The sequence below is a fragment of the Podarcis gaigeae genome (assembly GCF_964106915.1).
Source record: "Podarcis gaigeae genome assembly, chromosome: 1".
Lineage (NCBI taxonomy): Eukaryota > Metazoa > Chordata > Lepidosauria > Squamata > Lacertidae > Podarcis > Podarcis gaigeae.
In genome coordinates this window covers 60,543,488-60,566,714 of record NC_139678.1, presented here as the reverse complement: position 1 = coordinate 60,566,714, position 23,227 = coordinate 60,543,488, and the positions used below count along the sequence as shown (strand labels likewise).

The following is a 23,227-nucleotide window of genomic DNA, read 5'->3' as shown; positions in this document are numbered from 1 at the left end:
GAAGAACCTTGATCTATTTTGACATATTATTTTATATTACCAGCTGAAGAAGATATTTGATATTACCAGCTGAAGAAGGCGTTTACTCCGAAACAGGGCCCTGTCCTGGTCACCCTGGTCACCACTACTGAGTCGTACATCTGATTCACACTCTGGATACTCCTTTTTGGCCCTATTTGATTCTTTATTCTTTATTCTGATTTTATATAATATGGACTCTTTTTGACTGCCATTGAGACTTGTATAAAACAATTGTTGTGTACTGGTATTTTATGTACCTTTATACTATATCACTGCATATTTGAAACTACATTATTTCTGCACTTAAACGTTGTATTTAAATTTACTATTATCTTAAAACTGTCGCACTTACGTTGTGTTTAAATTTACTATCAGTTTAAAGCTGTTATTCTTAGCAGAATATACACGTTTTTCTTTTCAACTCTCGAGTAGGAATTATTCCTTATATTGAAACTTTTGTCCAGAGCTCTTGGTATATCCTTTTCAGTATAAATCATAAGACAGACAATCTATGTGTTGGGGAGTTTATCAGGCCTGGAAAGGGTTTCACTCCCTCTGAAGGAATAGGTTAGGTTGGGGTTTGGCTCTTAGATGCATCTTTGTCCCTTAAACGCCATGTGATCTGCAGGGCAAGGGACACATCTTTTCAACTTATGTTAATATGTCAACTATGCTATTTTCTAGTTAGAGATAGGTTGGCCACTATGATTCATGCATCGGTAACCTCATAATTAGACTATTGTAATGCACTTTATGTGGGACTATCCTTGAGACTGCTTCAGAAACTGTAGCCAGTAGCTGTGGCTAGGTTGTTGAGTACAGCACATGCACTGAAGGACCTGCACTGACTACCAGTCAGCTACTAGCCATGTTCAAGGTTTGTTGCTAACATATAAAGTCAGTGCTTTTCTTTGGGGGGGGTACGCAGGGGTACGCATACCCCTAAACATTTTGTGAATCTAAGTTTGGTCTCATTGAGGGGCAGTATTTCAATATGAGTAGGAAAATGAGAGTACCCTTAAACATATTTTTAAAAGAAAAAAAGTACTGTATAAAGCCATAAACAAATTGGGTCCAGCTTACCTGAAAGATCCTTTGTGCCTACTTGGATCTTTAAGATCACTTAGATGAGTAGCCTTCAACTTTTTCAGACCAGAGAACCACTGTTAACTCAAACATGCATTTGGGAGTCCATTTCTTAATTTATATCATACAATTGCATAGTGGTAGTACCGCTGCTGAAACCCATCTCAGATAAGACTCACCAGCTGAAGACCAATGACTTAGATCAGGCAAAGCTTTAGACATGGCTTCACACCCTACAAAATATTTCAGAGTGGTAACCCCAAAACAGCCATTTTCTGCCACTGACCTGACACTGTGGAATGCCCTTCCCTCTGCCATATGTGAAACATAAACCATCAATTGCTTTGGATGTCTTCTAAATACATAATGTTGTATTAACCTAATGTGTCTTTGTCACGATACGGTTCAAGGGCGATCAAAGTCCCAGAAGGATGTCAGGGGTGGGAGCAGGAACGGGGGTCCAGAAGCCAGGGGGTCCAGAAGCCAGGAGTCAAGAGTCTGAGGGTCAGAGAGCTGGGAGTCAAGAAGCCAAGGGTCCGAGGGTCAGGAAGAAAGGAGTCATGAAGTCAGGGGTCCGAGGATCAAGAAACAAGGAGTCAAGGGTCCGAGGATCAAGAAGCAGGGATCAGGAAGCCAAACGCAGCAAGGCAGGAAGCGTGTTGCTGTGGCAAAGAGCCGAAGGGAAATGCTGACCTTAAATCCCTTCCCAGCTCTTGCCACCAGGTGCTGTGAGTTACCAATTGGCCTCACATGTGAGGCCGCGCTTTGCCTCTTCAGAACAAACTTAGGAAGGCTCCAGACCTGCAAAGTCCTATTGGTCACAGGGCTCCTGCATGCACACCTGACAGTCCTGTGAGCAAGAGCACTGTGCAAGGTCTTCTGCTTGTGCAATGAGCTCCCTCACACTTTCCGTCGTCCCCCCCCCCCAGCCCTCGAAATTGGCTGAACCTCCAGAACAGCACATACGTATGTGGTACACACTTTGCTTTTTAGAGTACAGGAAGCAACACAGAAGGCGTCATGAAGAGCTTACAAGCTACACTTTGATATAAAATACAGCAAAGTTTGAAAGCAATAGGCAAAGGCATACTAAAAGGTAACAAATATGCAGAAATGCAGATGCGCAGACTTATTTTCAGAAAGGTCAAGTGTATCCCCTACTTCATAGGCATCAGCTTACATTCTGCCTCATGATTCTCTTGCAATTCTCTGCTTCACAATTATTACTTCTCAAATTCAAACTTTTTCAAACACTTTGCGGTTTTACATTAACAGTGTGGTTTCTTGCTATCCAAGCATATGTAATCTCTCCTCCCGCCTGCCCCCCCAAACCCTGCTATATCTTGGGCTAATATTAAAATCATCCTTACTTCCTTGAACTTGCACACTGCCATGCAGGTCAACCACAGTATTTAAATATTAAAAGGCCTAAAACTAGAACGCACAGGAATTGGAATGAACATTTAATCCATAATTAATCTAAACTCTTTAAGCAATATTAATTCATTACTGAACAACTCTAGTAGATGCCAGTATAATTCCCATCTTGCCATTTAATTTATTTAAAATATTTTTATATGGTCTTCCATACAAATCCCAATGAAGTTTACAACAACTTTGTAAGGTAGATCACTCATAATGGGCAGTATCCAATCAAGTACTGTATCTCTGCTAATGCAAGGACTTTCAGCTGTGCAATGGAACTTCCCTTCCCTATCTTCTCCCTGCATGGTCCCTGAATCTGTTCTGGGATTTTCCCCAACTCTCTGAAGCAGATTTGGGGAAGGCGTGGGGTGCACTGCAAGAGGAGAGGGAGGTCTTGTTCCACTGTTGTTGTTGTTTAGTCATTTAGTTGTGTCCGTCTCTTCATGACCCCATGGATCAGAGCATGCCAGGCACTCCTGTCTTCCACTGCCTCCCGCAGTTTAGTCAAACTTATGCTGGTAGCTTCGAGAACACTGTCCAACCATCTCGTCCTCTATCGTCCCCTTCTCTTTGTGCCCTCAATCTTTCCCAACATCAGGGACTTTTCCAGGGGTCTTCTCTTCTCCTGAGGTGGCCAAAGTATTGGAGCCTCAGCTTCAGGATCTGTCCTTCCAGTGAGCATTCAGGACTGATTCCCTTAAGAATGGATAGGTTTGATCTTCTTGCAGTCCATGGGACTCTCGTTCCATAGTGCAAGCAAAAAATTGTTGCACTACCAGAATCACTTTGTTGGATACTGCCCACTGACCTGAAGTGTTTAAATTAAGGGGAAGCCTTACTTTTTCTTAAATGAATGGAAAAAACCAACCAAAAAACCCCACAAAACCAGTTCTTCTGCTTGTTATTAGCCACAATTATAACCAAATGCAGGAATACCAGCTGAAATTCCTGCTGTAAGTGGACAGTAAAGGTAAAGGTAAAGGATCCCTGACAGTTAAGTCCAGTCGCGAACGACTTTGGGCTTGCAGTGCTCATGTCGTTTTACTGGCCGAGGGAGCAGATGTTTGTCCGCAGACAGTTTTTCCGGGTCATGTGGCCAGCATGACTAAGCCGCTTCTGGCAAAACCTGAGCAGCGCACGGAAACGCCATTTACCTTCCCACCAGAGCGGTACCTATTTATCTACTTGCACTGGTGTGCTTTCGAACTGCTAGGTTGGAGCAGGGACTGAGCAACGGGAACTCACCCCATCGCAGGGATTCAAACCGCCAACCTTCTGATTGGCAAGCCCTAGGCTCTGTGGTTTAGACCACAGCGCCACCTGCATCCTTTAAGTGGACAGTACATCCACACAAACAATCACATGCCATTCTGGAGTGCCAGCTAACCTTTAAGAATGGTGGAAAGGTAAAGGCCTAGAGAAGCAAATGGGGACATGGTATTCCACTTGCTATTTAGATCTCAGGTTGACTATAGTAAATAATTAAAGATGGCATGGAAACAGGGGCGCCGACTTATAAAAAATATTGGGGGGGGGCCATACCGGGGTCCTGCCCCGGGAAGTTTTCTAAATTTTAGATGAAAATTAGTGAGTTTTAAAGTTTTTTAAAAGTATTTTAGAGTCATATGATCAACATTAGAACCCTGAAAACTCGACTCTTTATAACTCCACACTCCGGGAAACTCGACAAGCCTGAAACACTTTTTGGCTTTGAAAAAAGAAACAAAACAAAAACACGCACGGTATTTTCGTAAAAAGCTAATTTAATTTACAGTAACAATTATGCTTATAGACTATTACAGAGCAGTGAATATATAGCTCTGAAAAGACTGAAATGATATTTAAATAAATCCTAAACTATCATTAAAAGAATAAAACAAAATATTGCTGTCGCACAGTAATAGCACTTTGATTAATAAGTGAAATAGCTAATTTAAGCTTACTTTGAATAAGGCTGAGGGTTCATTAAATAAATATAATATCTTAAAGTTAATGCATTAATACAGTTAATAAAGTTAATACAGTATGCCTAATACTGTATGTAAATACTGTTATACTGTATGTAAATAACGGGCTTTAATTGGGTCTTACACCCTAAAAATATTTAAGTATTTGAAAATAACTAATACAGTACTATAGTAATATAGAAATACAGTACTAAACTAGTACTAATATTTCAAAACTGAAAATTTAACATTCTGTATGTATTTAATTCTCTATTTTATAAAGATTTTTAATATCTGACAGTGAGTTTGGAGTAGCCCAATGCAAAAATCCTGAGGATCCATGTGGATCCATGCTTTGTAACCACGTTTTTGCACCACTGTGACCCTAGGCAACAGTGGGTGCGTGATTTTTTTGGTGCAAGATGTAGCCATGGACATGCTATGTGATCTGATGGTGAATTTGGGGTGACCCAATGCAAAAATCCTGAGGATCCATGTGGATCCGTGCTTTGTAACCACGTTTTTGCACCACTGTAAGGTCGGCAGTTCGAATCCCCGCAACGGGGTGCGTTCCCGCTGCTCGGTCCCAGCGCCTGCCAACCTAGCAGTTCAAAAGTACCCCTGGGTGCAAGTAGATAAATAGGGACCGCTTACCAGCGGGAAGGTAAATGGCGTTTCCGTGTGCTGCGCTGGCTTCCCAGATGCAGCTTCGTCACACTGGCCACGTGACCTGGAAGTGTCTCCGGACAGCGCTGGCCCCCGGCCTCTTGAGTGAGATGGGCGCACCAACCCCAGAGTCTGTCAAGACTGGCCCGCACGGGCAGGGGTACCTTTACCTTTACCTTTTACTAACCCTAGGCAACAGTGGGTGCGTGATTTTTTTGGTGCAAGATGTAGCCATGGACATGCTATGTGATCTGATGGTGAATTTGGGGTGACCCAATGCAAAAATCCTGAGGATCCATGTGGATCCATGCTTTGTCACCACGTTTTAAATGGGGAGGGAAGGAAAAACACAGAAGGGACAAGAAGCACAAGAGGGGTGTGCGGAGAAGCAGCTGGCTAAGAATGCAGGGGAGGAGTTTAACGGGGTGGGGGGAGGAAAGGAAGGCAAAAGTCCCCCCCCCAAGCCAGCCCTCTCTCTCTCTCTCCCACCTGCATCCCTAGAGCACGGAGAGGAGGAGGTGGTGGGCTGGAGCCTGCACGCAGTGTGACTAGGAAAGAATTAGAAGGAAGGACTCAATCCTTTCCTTAACCCTCTGCTTGCCAGGAGGGCAGGGGATTCCCTGCTCTTTGTTGAGTTTGAGCAAACGCAGCAACAGAAGCGGGTGGGCAGTAAGACCCTGAGGCAGAATGCAGGAAAGCAGCAGCTTCTGCCTTCCCTCCGCCCGCCCGCCCGATCTTATTTTTGCCTGTGTGTTATAGAGCGAAATTTACGGTAATAATTTTCTTAAATTATTGGGGGGGCAGAGCCCCCCCAAACGAATTTTTGAGGGGGCTCGGGCCCCCTCAGGCCCCATGGAGTCGGCGCCTATGCATGGAAAGGAATAAAGCGGAATAAGGGGGAATGAAAAAAGTTCTACTTTTCTGCCACACCATGACAGCTTGTGGTAGTTTATCAGGAATTAGCAGCATGCTAGTGTACACTGACCAATTACTCTTTGTCTCTCCCTTGGTACAAGCAGGATAAACAAACTAGGGACCCTTGGCTTCCCATTACATCCAATCAGAGTTGGGGTTGTTGTGTTTGCTGCCCAACAAGGTGCAATAATTAAGCCAACAACAAACCATTGGTTAAAGTTAGCTAGTGATCATAGTTTGGTAGGGAGAAGAAACCATAATCCTTGGTTTGGATGTAACCAGCTTTCCTGGTTTGTTTATTCCACTCATACCAGGGGAAGAGTGAAGCAGGAGCAATTCGGCAGTATGCACTAGCACATTGTTTATTCCTGACAAACCACATCAGAAAGGCTGGTTCATTGTTATGTGTAGCCAATATGTTGTGGCAGTTAAGAGAGGTAGATCCTGACCCCAAAAAATAATGATGATTATGTCCTTTTAAATAAATGCAGCCTGCTGCTGCACTGATCCAGGATGCCACAGCGTAAGTCCCAACAATTAACATTCATAATGGAGCAACCAAAAATGGGAAGAAGAGAAAAAAGCCTAAAACCTGGTCTGCACCATTTGTGAGATACTAAATAAACAGCAGCCCACTGGGATTGTTGTTGATAATGTTTCAGTTTTAACAATCGTGCTGTATTTGCAAGGCCAAGCAGAAAGCAGAAACAGAAGATTAACCAAGCTCCTGGCGGGCTGCCATATAAAACTTGAAGAAGTGTGCATGCACACGAAAGCTCATACCAAGAACTAACTTAGTTGGTCTTTAAGGTGCTACTGGAAGGAATTTTTTTGTTTTGACTAATGGGGTCAAATTATGGAAGTCTGTCCAGGACTCTACCGAGGTGACAGCTGCCTGCAAAACACATTCTGCCACAGTGAGAAGAAAACAGAACCATGTATGATTTACCTCTGGGCAAGTTGATGGTTTACCTAACTTAACAGAGCATGCTACACCTTTGCCTATTACATGCTGCTTCCACTTGCCAGTGTAGTGGTACCTTAACATCTCACTATTAGCAATGACATCTTAAAAGCCATCATGAGTACTATTCATAAATATCTTCCAGTTTCAGCTCCTGTTTTTAGTGCATCTCACACATTTACCTATTTAAATTCATTTTCTAGAGTATGAACAAAATAACCGAGACTTAAGTTAGATCATTAAATTAAGTAGAATGTTTTTCAGTGTGCAGTGCTTCCAAAATAAAATATATGAAGGATACAGCTGATGCAAATAACAAGGCTAAAATTAACTCCAGTTTTATGAGCACTCATACTGATATAAATACAAATAGTACATTGTGTGTACTTTGTGCAAGTACAAATTTATTTATACAAATAGTGCAGTGTAACACACGCAAAACAATCAGATCAGAGATTCACTAAAAGGAAGTGCTATTTTCTTGCAGTTACAATAATGGAATAGTCTGCAAATTAATAATAATAAAAAAGAATATGCTATACCATAGCAGAATAAGCTGTGAATTAATAAGAAATAGAACTTTACACAGCTATGGTTTAGAAAATGGGGATTCTAATGTATGTTGCTTGGGAGGTTGTATATCTTGTCTGTTGAGGGATACACACACACACACACACACACGGCTGATAAACAGAAATACCTCCACAGTTAATCAGCACATTTACTTATACAGAAAAGTGGTTCCATATCTTCTTATATTCATTAAGATCATATTGGAAAGAAGCCATAAAAACAGCCTGAGATACATAACTGGCACACAGCAAAACAAAACACCCCCCAAGGTTTAAAAAGTGTAGCATTAAACAAAAATATCAAATACAAGCATCTGACTTCAGTGTGGTTCTAACAGCATTAGCACAGTTTGTCCCCTGAAGCACCAAATGGCTTAACAGATGATAACTCGCTTGCCTTCTGGCCAAAGCATTTCACACAGCTATGTAAGTATTTCTGGCAAAGATAGCACTAACTCTCAGACTAGTTAGTAGATGAACATACATATATCTGTAAGTTTGATTCAGTACATAAACGGTCAGAAATTAAACAATGCAATAATACCTCACAAGTAAAAACAAAAGCCAGACAACCATTTTTTGAGTCTCAGAAAGCCTGGAGAGCCTGTGCAAATATGAAAGCTGAGAGAATGCTGTGACATTTCCAAATTACACAGCTAGATCTTTGAAATTTCAAAAAAAAAAAGCAATTTCATTTATTTATCACTAAGCACAACAACACGATACTGTTCAGTCAATGTTAAGCGCTTTAAAGCTCAAAATAATCAAAAGCACTTTTGATACCAAAATCAGATAAAAACACTCAATACAAAACATGGATGCATGGATCCATACAGTGCATGAATGAAAGAAGGACTGAGGTACAGAACTTCACAAAAACAATAGCCAAATACCTCGCAAGCTATGTGAAATTCCCATAACCCATTCCAAAACACATTCACTTAAAAATATGGCCCACAGCTTGAATATAGCTCACTTTCCCACGTGTCCTGGATTAACTACCCCTGGTTCTGCACTTCTCCCCCTGCAGGGGCCTATTTCTGACACTGCAAAATGAAAGAGAGCTTAGGGACCCCCAGGTTCATGACATCTATTATAATGGGAAATTGAATAAAATGTTTTACAAAAAAAAAGTTAATAAAATTTTAAACTGAATATGAAAAGAACATTATGGCTAATAAAGAGAAGCATCAGAGGGTGACACCATCAAATTTATCCTTAACACATATAAAATGATGAGCACGCACAATTTACCCTGCATATCAATTTTGTTTAAAAAATATGGAAGAGCCATTCCGTTTGCCTTCACACAAATTCCTGTGTACTTGAAAACTTACTGTAAGAGGGTGATTCCTCCTCAGGAATTATCCCATGATAATTAATGAATACCTAGTATGTTAGCCTAGATGCAGCAGAGCACAGAAAAATACTCTCCAATCAACTTCCCCTTCCCCCAAGGAAAATATTTAGGTCTGTAATCACTAAAACTTCACACAGGCCCTTTTCATTCATTTCTTCCTGCATGGGCCTTTTATGCAGAATAACCTCAACAACAAAACCAAAATGAAACAGCATGCTGATTACTTTGAAGGGTAAATTTGGATACTGTTGTCAAGCAATGAGTTCCTTATCAGAAAAAAAAGATGTGCTGTGGTTCACACAAATTTGATATTAACAGAAAAATCATTAGAGGAAAACCACACATCCACGTCAGTAAGGGGCTTCAAATTGATTCTTGTGTGAAATAAAGCTTGCAAACTCTGCATTGCATTCCATTACAAAGTGAAGGCTCTTCAAAATGTGGCTGACCTTTTCACAATAGCATTGATTCAGCTGGAGAGGCTGCAAAACCAAGAAGCAAATAAAGTTACCTAAAGGGTAACAGGTTAACGTAAGCTGCATAACATTGTGGCGAGCCTGACCTTCAGAATCTGAGGTATCATCATTGCCCCCAAACCAAATGGAGGGGAGAATGCATTGCCACAGTAACAAGTAGTCTTACTCCAAATGACTGTAGACAGATTCCAATGGTTTTCAAAGGTTATCTAAAGAAGGATAGTCAGAAAAGGTGCAATCTTTAACATCTCCCTTAAGCTCACTTTTAAAATCACCAAAGTAACAAGGCCTGAAGGAGCACTGTGTGCTTTTCTTCATTTGTCTTGTTGGCAGATGGTGTTAGGAATGCATAAGGTAACTCCACATTTTTCACTGATGTTTTTACTTCCTTGAGTGCATAGTTCAAGGGCCTTAAGGGATTCTTTGGGTCTGTGCAACTGCAGACAAGGTGAAAGTTAACAACAATTTCTGAAAAAGCTGTAATACATTTTTCCTCTTGGTTTAAGATATGGGGGGGAGGAGAACTTGCTTTCTAGGTAAAGGTAAAGGTACCCCTGCCCGTACGGGCCAGTCTTGACAGACTCTGGGGTTGTGCGCCCATCTCACTCAAGAGGCCAGGGGCCAGCGCTGTCCGGAGACACTTCCGGGTCACGTGGCCAGCGTGACATCGCTGCTCTGGCGAGCCAGAGCTGCACACGGAAACGCCGTTTACCTTCCCGCTGGTAAGCGGTCCCTATTTATCTACTTGCACCCGGAGGTGCTTTCGAACTGCTAGGTTGGCAGGCGCTGGGACCGAGCAGCGGGAGCACACCCCGCCGCAGGGATTCGAACCGCCGACCTTTCGATCGGCAAGTCCTAGGTGCTGAGGCTTTAACCCACAGCGCCACCTGCGTCCCCTTGCTTTCTACACAGTTCCAAATCTGCTTAAAACATCTGTGAAAGACAAAAACAAGTTTGAAAACTTCTTCTATTTCCACACATTCTTTAGCATCCTCAGATACCGCATCAGACTCATTCTCCTTGACCATTTCACCCATAAAGTTGCATCCCATGACCAATTTTTCTAAATTTTAATTTAAACAGAAATAATTCATTTTGAATGCCCCCTCCCACGTTCACCAATGCTTTATATTGTTTCATTGGTAACATAAGAGGAAAAATGACTATTACTCATATTTAATCTAAGCACAACCACAGATTAGGCATTTGGCTAAGTTTTAGAAATTGTTTCTACTGCTCAGTGACAGCACAACTTCAAAAATTTCTACACTGCAGCATGACTGAATATTCGCCTGGTCATCACTTTAGTGTAAGAGAGTTCTGGTCACAAATAATAATAATAATAATAATAATAATAATAATAATAATAATAATAATAATAATTTATTTATACCCCGCCCATCTGGCTGAGTTTCCCCAGCCACTCTGGGCGGCTTCCAATCAAGTGTTAAAAACAATACAGCATTAAATATCAAAAAACTTCCCTAAACAGGGCTGCCTTCACAACTGAATGGCTTATTGCACTACTGCTGGATACAGCATAGTCAAATCATTCAAAGTTGTTACACTGAACAGAAAGAGCTGTAGATGTGGAATGGACATACTGAATATAACATGCTATGTTAAAGTCATGTTTTACTCACCACACCACTAAGAACACCATCCACACCATTGCTGATAAGGGAATTGCAACTAGCCAACTTGCTCTGCATTGTGCAGATAGGATATGCCTGTAGTTTAAGACACTCTGTGCACTGTTGCCATCCATATCATTAGAACTGGGTTGTAAAACTGTGTGATTTCTCAATATGTGAATTAAGAGACTACATTTACAAATGTTCAGGTTGTCCTTACATTTGCAGATGCAGTTGCATATTCATGCCTTATACCCCTGTTTCAGCAATAAATACAATGAAGGCACCCAATTGCAATCTCTCTGTTAAAGCCTGGGGGGCAAAAATGACAAAGATGAATGAGACAGACACAGTAATCAAAATGAAGATATGAAGGGAAATTGGCAAATGTTTTGCATAGAGAGACTGTGATTGTGAGAAAGAAAGAAAGAAAGAAAGAAAGAAAGAAAGAAAGAAAGAAAGAAAAGCTCATATTTGTATCTCAAAGCATTATATCAAGGTTTGAGAACATATGCAGCTGCTATTTATGAAGCATTTTAATTGAAGACAATTGTAAAGCTCTCTAGAAAATCACATTTTCTTACCACCACTGAAGCGGAATGACCTTGAAAGTGCATTATAGGAACTGGGTAACACCCACAACAAAATTGCAAGAATTATTAGGTCAGAAAAGGAAGATGGCATTCCTGCCAGCTAACCTTTCAGTCTGACAAGATGTAATTCTACACCTCTGGATATGTCTAAACATTGAAGATTAATGCCATCACATTTGTTTATCAGATTCTTTAAATAGGAACAAAATGCTGTTGTGCAAAAAAAAAAAAAAAGAAAGAAAGAAAAGGAAGGCCTGAAACAAGTATAAGGAGGCCAAAGTAGAAAATAAGCCCAAAATAACTTAGTACAAAAGAGTTCTTTTTAAAATATCAATAGCTTAAAGAACATTAATAAAAATTACAAATCAAAGTATAAATGGGGAAATTGGAAATTTAAATGTGATAGTGATAGTTGGGTAGGCTCAGTGCTTTTTTGTTTGTTTGTTTTAAAAAGAGGTGCTGGTAGTCATATCTTGATAAAAGTATGAAAGGCCAGCACAAAACGGCTGTCTTGTGTAGCAAAAACAGAAGTGATGGTACTCTGTACCAGTGGGTACAATCACAAAAAGCACTGGGTAGACCCATATCTCTTTCTTAATGTTTGTACAAATGTGCTGGTACAATAAAAACATTTATAAATGCACAAAATCCCTCTGTGTGGTCTCCAGAGTTACAAAATAAGAATGTTGAGCCATTTCTTCCATTATTCTGGTTTTGGATAGAAGTGACCTGTAACTAAAATGTTTATGTTTACCCAGTTTTAGACCCCAAGAAAGGTTCATCCACTACACTGAAAGGCAGTTGCTGGGCAGTCTGCCCCTGTGATGAACTTTTAAACATATAAATTTCCTTTTGTGCTTTAACTCCTCTGCTACTTTGTCCTAACCTCTGTGAAAAGAGTTGAACCACAGTTCCACTTTTCAAATCGTGAAAATTATCAACATATTTCCATTCTTTTATCAAGATAAGTATGTCAAACTCTTTCAACCTTTAAGCAATTGTTTTATAACCCCGCCTTATTGTGAAGTCCTTAACAATAGTTTCAACGATAATATGAAACTAAGTGCTGGATTCTGGTTTATTTTGCTGCTTACATGTAGGGAGGAGCAAAATGGCAAGGATGGGGCTGGCTGCAATTGTGTACAACTCGCACGTATCTTGCTTTATTAAACCTGGAAATGTTGGTTTAGTGGTATGTGCAGGCACTGACTTGCTGTGGCATGGTCCTCTAACAGGATTTGTATTTTTGGATGGAAGTTGCTTGCTTTAAATTATTCCCATGTGTCCTAATCAAACCACTGATCAGAAAGATAACATTATTTTTCAGAGATTTAAAACACACAGGTGCCCACTTGAAAAAGGCATTATTATTATTAATATTAATATTAATATTATTATTCCCTGCCTCTGCCAGTTTCCAGAAATGGACTCAAGGCAGCTTACAGATAAAAATAACAACAGCTAAAAACATGGCCCAGGTTCATTAATCATTGCTAGAATTAAAATTATATATCTATACCTCTATCTATCTATCTAATCTATTTGGATTAACAGAAAAATGGATATGTTAAGAGTTTGATAAAATTAAGAACAAATAATTCAGGGGAGAAGTCATTCATTTCTGTACTAACAAACATACTGGGAATTCTCCTTAAGCTAAAAAATTCAGATTGAAGGAGAACCAAAGCAGGTAAAATTTCTGCCACACTATCTAAAATGTTACAAAACAGAACATAATGGAAAGCAGACACTTTATTCTGTTTTATAAAAATTGATTGTGCCTCTCCTTTGGCTTCAGACATCCATCAGAATAATACTATCACATGTAGTAATGAAAAGCACCAGAATCTTATATCTGATGCTACTCCTCTATACAGTTAGTACAAAACTCTGCTCAGTTTTGTTGCGCCAAATTCCAAGGAGATGCACAGGACAGGGAATAAGATGTCTCCATTTTAAAATCCCTAAAGCCTAGGGCTGGCAATAACTTTTATTCCAACTGATTTTGCAATCTGATACATCTGTTACTCTCAGAACACTATAAATTTGTCACATGTTATTTAGCTTTGTGAGAGAATGTGTCACTAGAACTGGCACGTCATAGCTTTACAAGTTGTTGCATTCTCAAATTGATTTTTTTGTTTATGAATTGCATAAATAAAAGAAATCTCTCTCCCTTGGCATATTAAGTGTTTGATAAAAGATACCCATGCGAACATAACCTCAACAGCTAGAAAATATTAATACAGGTAGAATAATAGAGTCTTTGTTCTTATTCTTACAGACATGCAAATGTTTTTGTTGAAATTATACAATTCAACCTGAAATGTACACGGTATATGTAGTTTTTCATCCACAGTAACTAAAATGTTATAAGAGTGAACATCAATAGAAGCAGATCACACAATTGTTTATTATTTATTAAAATTATACCCCATTCTTCCTTCCAATTAACCCTAGGGTATTAAACAACAGGAAATAAAGCAAAAAAACAAAAAAGTAATCTTAAAAACAATTTGGATACAGATGCAGACTGGGAAAGATCTCTTGCTAAATGACTTGTTGGAAAAAGATTTTCAGCAGATGCTGACAAGGCAACAGAGAGTGCATTCAGGGGAGGGGATTCCAAAGGGTTGGCACACAAAACTAAAGGTCCAATAAAGAATGGACCTGCTGGTAAGATGGCATCTGCAGAAGGCCCTCACTTGCAGAGTGCAGTGATTTGTTGGATATATAACGGATGAGAAAATATCTCAGGTATCCTGGTCCAAACCCAGCACCTTGAACTGAGTCAAGCAGCTAAATGGTGATAAAACACACTCCTGGTCACTGAGGTCACCAGGGCTTCTAGTGTCACAGATAGATCCAAGAACATCTCCAGACTAAGGGAGCATGATCCCATCCTAAACAGGCAACTGACCAATTATACAGGCTTAGGAACCACCCACCCACAATGTTTCTGAGCACAATGTCCTTAATGGCTTTGACCCTGTATACCTGAAGGAGTGTTTCAGCCCCTATCGTTCAGCCCAGACACTGAAGTCCAGCTCCAAGGGCCTTCTAGTGGTTCCTTCATTGTGAGAAGTTACAGGGAACCAGATGACAGGCCTTCTCAGTAGTGATGCCTGTGCTGTGGAATGCCATCCCATCAGATGTCAAAGAAGTAAATAATTATATGATCTTCTGTAGACATCTGAAGGCAGCCCAGTATTGGAAAGCTTTTAATGTGTGACGTTCTGCTTTGTTTTTGTTTATTCTGTTGGAAGCCACCCAAAGCATCTGAGGCAACCCAGTCAGATGGGCAGGGTACAATAACAATGATAGTCGCTGTTGTTGTTGATATCACCATCATCTCCACCTTACCAGGATTCAAAGTCAGTTCCTTGGCCTTCATCCAGTCCACCACCAAGTCCAGGCAGTTGGTAGCTATCATAAGCTAATGAGCCTGAGATGTATATTTCTAGGAGTGTTTGTATCACTGCCTCTTTCAAGATAGCTGGGACTACTCCCTCCCACAAGTGAATCCATGAATGTGGATATGGCATCAAGACTACTACAGAGGTGAGCAACAAGTTGATCACATAGCTTAGTTGTAAATTACAATCAGATCTACTCATACATAGCTGATGGTTGTATTTCACCCACTTCAGTTCACTTTGAGGTTATACATCAGTTGAAAACTTATGCCAGAATATCCAAAACAGTGATCTTAAAAATCCTGACAAACCTGAATTTATTTTTAATTATCTAGAGGGTATGTTCAGGAATGAATGCTGCATGCAATTCAAAGCATGTAAATTCCATTTTCGGTAGTTTCAGAACACCTATCACAGGAAGCATCTATTACTATTAATTAAATTATGTTCTTGTTATGAAAATACAGTGGAAATGTGATGATTTAATCAGAGGAGCACAGTTAGTGTTAAAAATTGAAACATCATTGCAAATTAATGAGACATAAGAAAGCTTTTAACCTCAGGGTTGCAAAAGTGTGGGGGCACTACAGGAGCAGATAAAAACTATCTATGCAGAGTAGGAAATGAAGTGAAAATTAGACACTTGTAAAAGGGAAGAACATAAGCCAAACATTCTTTTTATCAAAATTTTACAGGCTGCCTTCTACCCACCAAAACAGGGGGTCTTCAAGGCAGTGTACAACAAAAAGATGTCACAAAGCAAATAAATAAATAATGGTCCAATGTTTGACTCAGTATACAGCAGCTTCCTATGATCCTATGAATAAATCACCAAAAGCAATGAACAGTAGCTGTAAGATATGAAAGCAGTACATGAGCAGGAACAAAGGTAGTAATTCCACTTACCTTCAGTGGTTATGTGGTTTTGTGGCATGGTGAGATCCCTCCAGTCGGATTCCCTAGATGATGGGAGCTACTAACAACCTGTCCCACCAGCTTGGGAACTTTTGAATTTGGTCCACTGCAGATTGGCCAATAGCAGCTGGACCAAGGGGCAAGCACAATTGGGGTGTGCACTGGGCCCATAACTCAGAGGTTGATTGATTGGAACAATCCTCTGCTACCAAGGCAGTGGCATGACATCCTTGACCCAGCTCATATCAACTGGGCAAGAAAGAAAGTGAATCAGACTATGAGGGAGAGGGTGGAGCAGTAAGGTGGCTGAGAGATTCAGCACCCTGAAATCATGTTTGATAAAGAGACCCTCTGGGTGACATCCAGTTCTCAGCATCAGGGAATGATGTCTGATTGAAAGATATTGTGGTTGGGCTAAAGTGTTGGCTGCAGATGTGAGTGATTTGGCAGCGAGCAGGTATTTGGGTTGGCTTGGATAGCGGATAAGGCATTGGGTAAAACCTTTAGTTAGGGTTGGATGGGAGGTTATAAGCCTTTGTCTGCCCTTCCAAGGGAATGGGGTATCCCATTAAAGGGATCCTGGAGGAGGTCTTCTGCCCCCAGACGGGGGCACTCAGACAAATATATTTGATATATGTCATAAAATTCCCTCACCACTGGTTCAACCCAGTTGATGCCTAATCCAAAAAACACATTTGTAATCAATAAAGTTGATGCCTAATTTGAGCCACTAAAAAGTATGCTGTCACAAGTGGCCATTCATTTCCATACATGGTATGGGATGGCAGGTCACAGCACCTGGGCATGCAGCTAATCATGCCTATCAGTCAACAAATATAAATATGACATATTTATGAATATTGTGAACATCTTAATTTCTGAATGTTGTGATTATCTTAAAGTCATGCTGCCCTCAGTTCCTTCCAGAGGAAGGGCAGGGTATAAATTGAATAATAAAAATAGTAATAGTAATAATTCAAAAAGGAGCATAAAATGATGTCTGTCGTTACTCTGTGTGTAGCTAGCACTTTATTGCTGATTACAGTTGCAGCACTGCTCAATGTGAAGCTTTAGCCATGCCCAGATTCAGCAGTTTCATTTAGAAGGGGAAACTGATGGCAATCTATGCAAATCATTCTTTGCAATCAACAAGGCATCTTCTACCACATCCAACCATATCACAAAGCCCTCCAGGTTTTCCTCTTTACAACACATCTCTCATTTTCAAGTTGGATGCATGTAACTGGTTGGACTCTATTCTTCTTTACAGTCCAGCACACCAATTCCACACTTCAGCAGCGGGCTTATTTCCAAGAAAGTGCATCAAGGGCTGCAGACTATGGAGGTTGCTACACTGGCACCTTTCCCCAATCTGAAAACAACAACCAACATTTGTTTCAAAGGTGGTCATTAACTGAAGAGTTCACAGTTCAGGGGTGGTTGAGAGTGTGGGGGATGCTGCCATCAACATATTTTTTGCCATCACCAATACAGCAGTATATAAATCCTACTTAAGTTAGTGGGACGAATATGTGGCTAATTGTGCACAGGACTGCAGCAACAGCAGTTAAAGCGTATTAATATCTAAATTCATCACCATAATCATGTGTTTAGCTTAATGTTTTCTTAAGTTCAAACTAGAAAAATATAACTGTGAGGTAAAAAATTCTGCCTTAATGTTTTCTTAAGTTCAAACTAGAAAAATATAACTGTGAGGTAAAAAATTCTGTTTATCTTCTACTAGGCCTATATTTTTGTTCTCTATATTTGCATTTACTAAACTGTATCCTACAATTCCATTTTTTCCCTCACTTATCAGACCTTTCTTCTTTTCAGATCTTGCCAAAGGTAACCTTCGCAAACCCCGAGCTTTCAGGAAGGGAAGAATGCACACTAGCTCACAGTTTGTGATTGCTTTACAGTGTTACCTTATGCTGTATATTACCTTGTCAATTTAAACAGCCACAAAACGTTAGCATTTTATAAGGAATGACCTTTCATGCTGTGAAATGCAATTAGCAATGCACTCTGGGGTAACAATGTCCTCTGCAAACAGGTGGTGAACTAGCAGCTGCAACTTTGATACTATAATGAAAGAGAAGGACAACTTGAAGCAATGCTGCATTGTGTTGACATTTCCATTCTCAAGATTTTAAAAGAAATTTGAAAATATATATTTGTTGTGCTCAGAACCAATTAATACTGTATGGATTTTGCTGTACTACAGGACCTAACCTACTGTTCACACTTATAAGCTATCACCTATCAAGGATGTATTCCTGCAAAATTATTATTTCAATTAAGTTTATACAGGAAGTGGAAGAGTGATTATGCCAAAGACTTTATCACGTTGTACAGTTAGGAAAACATAGGAGCATAAAGAAATTAAGTCCCTGACAAAAGTGATTCTCTCTCCCTCCCCCCCCCCCTCTCTCTCTCTCTCTCTCTCTCTCTCGGCTTGTTCACAACAAAGCAAAATGTGAATTCTCACCAGCCTATTTCCCCATTAATGTAGGGACATATGCATGATGTCCTCCCTATCCCAGTACAGTGGTACCTCGGGTTACATACGCTTCAGGTTACATACGCTTCAGGTTACAGACTCCACTAACCCAGAAATAGTGCTTCAGATTAAGAACTTTGCTTCAGGATAAGAACAGAAATTGGGCTCTGGCGGCACGGCAGCAGCAGGAGGCCCCATTAGCTAAAGTGGTGCTTCAGGTTAAGAACAGTTCCAGGTTAAGTACAGACCTCCAGAATGAATTAAGTACTTAACCCGAGGTACCACTGTATTGTCCTTGACCTTTCCTCCTTTAAATGTGGAGTTTTAAATCATTGGAAAGTCTGAAGTGGGCAGAATATATAAATAAAAACATTTAAAGGGGAAAAGGTCTGTGACAATTCTGGGATGGGGTCTACTTTACTCTGGTGTGGACAAGCCCTTTGTCACTTTTTCTCCAATCTCTTTCATGTGTGGCCTATAACATTTTGTTCAGCCAAGGTAAACATGAAGCCACACAAAGTCTGAAGCTAAGCAAGTTTGGTTCTAGTCATACAAACAAATACACACACACACCATACACCCACGCACCCTACTATTAACACCCTCCTGTCCTAAATTTGAATATATCAGTCCCAATAAAAGAGTCACTCCCTAGTTCATGTCCTATTATTCCAATAGGAATATTATTCCAATAACATTGTCCCTTTGTGACTTCCTCTTAGGGCACTTTCACACATGGAGTTTAAATTGCCTTTTAATCTTCCTTCCCTTATTTATGTGAATGTCTAATCATGGTTAATGCAGAACAGGTATTTGTAATGGAAATGAGCATTCTGGCTAGTATTGATTTTACATTGGTGTTATAAACCCATTGAAGCAAAAAGTGCTTTGAGCTTTGTGTGTGAAAACATCATTATTCTCTTTCACTCTATACACTTTCTCTCAGCGATTCTATTCAGGCCCGCAGCTTTAACTTTTCACCATTACAAACATTACTCTTTATCCACCTTACACCTTCTCACTTTTTGTTTAGTCTTCTACCGTTGCTTTTATTCTGCTATGTGTGTAAACTTATTTAACATATTTCTTACCTGTTCTTCATTGTTACATACTTTTGCAGAGTACACAACAACAACAACAACAACAGCAACAATGTAAACAGAACACCTACCCCTCCCCATACAAAACTGTATTATTCACAATCTCAAGAACCAGTAAAACAGTGGATCATAACAATCATCATTATGTCTGACATAGCACTTTGGATAACTATTTGTTTTCCCACTTAATATAATAAAATATCAAAATAAGCATTCCGTTTAAGTTAATTCAAAGTAGAATCAACAACTGATTCTATGCTACTTCCCAGCAGATTAACCCTCACTGAGGCTCAAGAGGCTTGGACACAAGCCTGGACACCAAAGCTAGTATTCTGTGGGTCTGAAAAGGCAAGGCTTTATCTGACCATGAAGCCTTGGTGCTGGAGATGGTTCATGTGGTTGTAAGCAAATGAAGGTTACATAAAGGTGGGAGAATCCATCCTAACTTTTTTTTAAAAAAATCCACAGAGGTGTGTTCATGGGTCCCTTAGATCAAACAACATGCCTACTGTTTTTTTCACTTTTTTAAAGACAGTCCTCAGGACACATCTTAGAATTCAGAGGTCTGCAGATTCCAGAGCATGACCCTGTTCCAATCTGCAACTTGATTCGAGAGCTGGTCAGATGAGTTTTCTCTGGAATGTGGACCCCCTGAATTCCTGAAGCATCCACCTAATGAAAGCTTGTGCCACAGTAAATTTGCTGCTCTTTAAATTGCTACAGGATTCTTAGCTGTCTAGCTGCAAAATGAACAATTTCTCCTATATTTATTTTAAATACAAACAAAGTGAAACTGTTTTTAAAAAAGCAGCTTATTCTGTGGAATAGATGGGGAGATAACTGATTTGTTAATCAAACAAATCTAGATACTCTTCTAGACGCCATACTAGTGTTTCTGTCCATAGTCCACAATGCTCACAATTACCATAAATTCTGATGCACTGGCACCACAGTTATAACCTATCCTCAACATTTATTTCCTACTACAGATAGCGTTAGAATTAGGTCATAAAATACGAAAGTCAATGCCAAGGCTTCACTTGACTTTAATGGGGACTAGATTAATATATTCATTCACCTAGCACCAAACAAGAGATAAATTTCTACATGCTAATTATTAACACATGCAAAGTAATGGTAGATCTTCAGGACATCCAACTACCCATGGCAGCACATAAATTATAAAGCTCAGGTACATTTACTGAATGAGAGGGGAAAGACTGCATAGCTCAAGTGTATTTTTATTGCAAATCTGAGTATTTTCAGAAGATAAATCATACCATGATGGTTGCAATCTGTTTCACAAGTGAGCTGTTAAACATAAGAACTGATGACTGCAAGGTTGAATTTGCTTGGAACAATAATTATTTATGACACTTTATTACAGCATAACTCATAAACATATGGTTACCTTATTAGAAATTAAAATTCATTTTCATATAACTCTCAGCATGATATTACACCAGCATAACTGAAGCAACTCCAGGGGACAACAAATAATTCCAGTTCAACTGTTCCAGGGCTTGACAGTTGCAATATGCAATTTCATCTAATTCTCTTGTAAATACATAGGCAGGTTTTGATAACACAAATCCATCCACAGGCAAGTACAGGCATAAATGTTATTATTTTCCTACCAGCTTTGGAGACTGCATAATTTATTTCTTTGACACAAAGTACCATTAATTTGTTTGACATTTGCTGCTTTAAAAAAAAGGTGCTTTTTTCCTTTTTGGCCTTATAGCTAACATAGTTCCTCCACTTCCAGATGTGTAATTGTGCCTTGTAAAAAAACCACAGCAGCAACAATCTCCTGACAGCATATACAAATTAATTAATTAAATGAATAAAATAAAGTCAGATAAACTTGGTATAGTCTGGATTATGCTTCCTCCCTGCCAAAATTGTGGGGAGGGGAAATACATGGAAGGGCCAAAAGTTCCTTCATAGACTCACCAGTTAGTTCCTTCCTATCAAGTTCTCAGACCACATCAACTCCTAAATCCAATCTGGTAACGCCTGCTTTCAAAATCACAGCTAAAATTCAACCCTAGGCCTTCCCATCACCTCTAAAACCTTTTGATTGTTGTGTTACTCACTCTTGCTTCCTCCCCCAACTTCTTTTATCATGCAGGGGTAAGAGAACAACAAGGAGGCAACATTAGGAAGCCAAAAATCCCTTCCATCCTCTGCTGATGTGAGCTTACTATTCTCCATAGTAAGTGTTAAGTCTTCAAGTGATAACACCACACCAAGCCTGGCAATAATGCTCTGTAATAGAAGAGGAGAAAATGACACCGAAACTCAAGAGCTCCTCTGCGTTATTAAAAAATACATGCTTGGCTATGTTGAGAAGACAACTAGGTAACTCCCTGCCACATGCCCACTCAAACACATCCTGACAGCATCCTAAAGATCGCAATCTAAGGACTAATAACAAACAGGGTATGCATTCCACTTGAACTATGCTTTCCCCGGCTTCCCACTCAGGGGGCACATCTAAAAAGCAAACTTCCTCCCACTCAGGGTCTCACCATAGATCATGCCTTTGGGCTTCTTCTCTTCTAGGACCCAGCCAGAAACACAATTTAGGAACAGTTTTACCATTATTATCCATATGTCCCATGCTTTGCATGTGATAAGAGCTTGTATGTGATCTACTTGGCATATACATTCTGTTTGCTCCATTATATACCTAGCAATCTCTTTTTGAGAATCTTTTCTTTTTATGTGCTTTTGGGTAGGATTTTATGTCAATGTTCAAAAGATTGATTTTAATGCTAGATGCAAAGAAGATTCAAACAAATAGGGTTTTTATTGTACAGTTTGGTAATGACAGAATTTTGAATGTACTTTCATAAAACACATTCCGTGGTAGGTGAGAACTCTTGGAGGAGGTTTAGTATGTAATAAAGTGTGAATTAGATACAGAAAACTCCAATTTATTTTTTGAAAGGCTTTTTGGGAGTGAAGACGGACAAGTAGAAGGATGGTCATTAAAATAAAAATAGATGGGGAAAACCCAGCCAAAAGTCCATATATCACCACTACAAATACTGTATGTACAAATATATCATATATCACCAATAGAAATATGGCTATGTGATGCCATAGAACATTTACTTTTACCTCTAGAACTGTAAAATGATATTGTCCTGGTAACAATAAAAGCACTGTGCCAAAAATGGAAGGGGAAGTAAACTGTGGAAGCAAAATTAATTAATTAATTAATAAGAGACTACCTATTTCACTATAGCTCCTTCCCTTTACGGTCTTCTCATTCAGCACCCTTTATTTGAAGACATATTTGACTAAATGCACAAATCACAACACACGGTTATCAACTAAGTTGATCAAAGACTTTAAACATTGCTCTATTTTTTAATTGAGTGGTAACACAAGCCATTTTGGGTACAAGTGACGGTTAAAACATTCCCACTTGAAATGTAATTACTGAAGTTCTCTTTAAACTAAAACGTAAATAGGCATTTTAATAGTATTCCAAACTGTATTTGATTTACTTCCCATTGATTGCATTATTGCCTTAGTAATTAGACATCACAGTACCCTTTTTGTGCTGATTTTCTTCCACCCTAGGTGTTACTATCTGTTTTAAGCTATAAAATGTGTTGGCA

General features: G+C 39.6%; 1 protein-coding gene and 1 long non-coding RNA gene across 6 annotated transcripts in view; one reads left to right on the top strand and one right to left on the bottom strand.

Annotated features, from left to right (window-relative positions):
* The window catches only part of NELL1 (neural EGFL like 1), a 376,161-nt gene that overhangs the window by 196,389 nt on the left and 156,545 nt on the right, over positions 1-23,227 (bottom strand). The gene's annotated exons all lie outside the window — the stretch shown is intronic.
* Positions 818-18,185, top strand: LOC310851204. 2 transcript variants are annotated; one of them, XR_014567618.1, is made up of 4 exons: positions 828-898; positions 13,943-13,993; positions 14,925-15,219; positions 17,826-18,185. It is a non-coding gene; the product is annotated as an uncharacterized lncRNA (long non-coding RNA). The 2 variants fall into 2 exon arrangements; XR_014567617.1 differs by lacking the exon at positions 13,943-13,993 and having other exon boundaries at positions 818-898.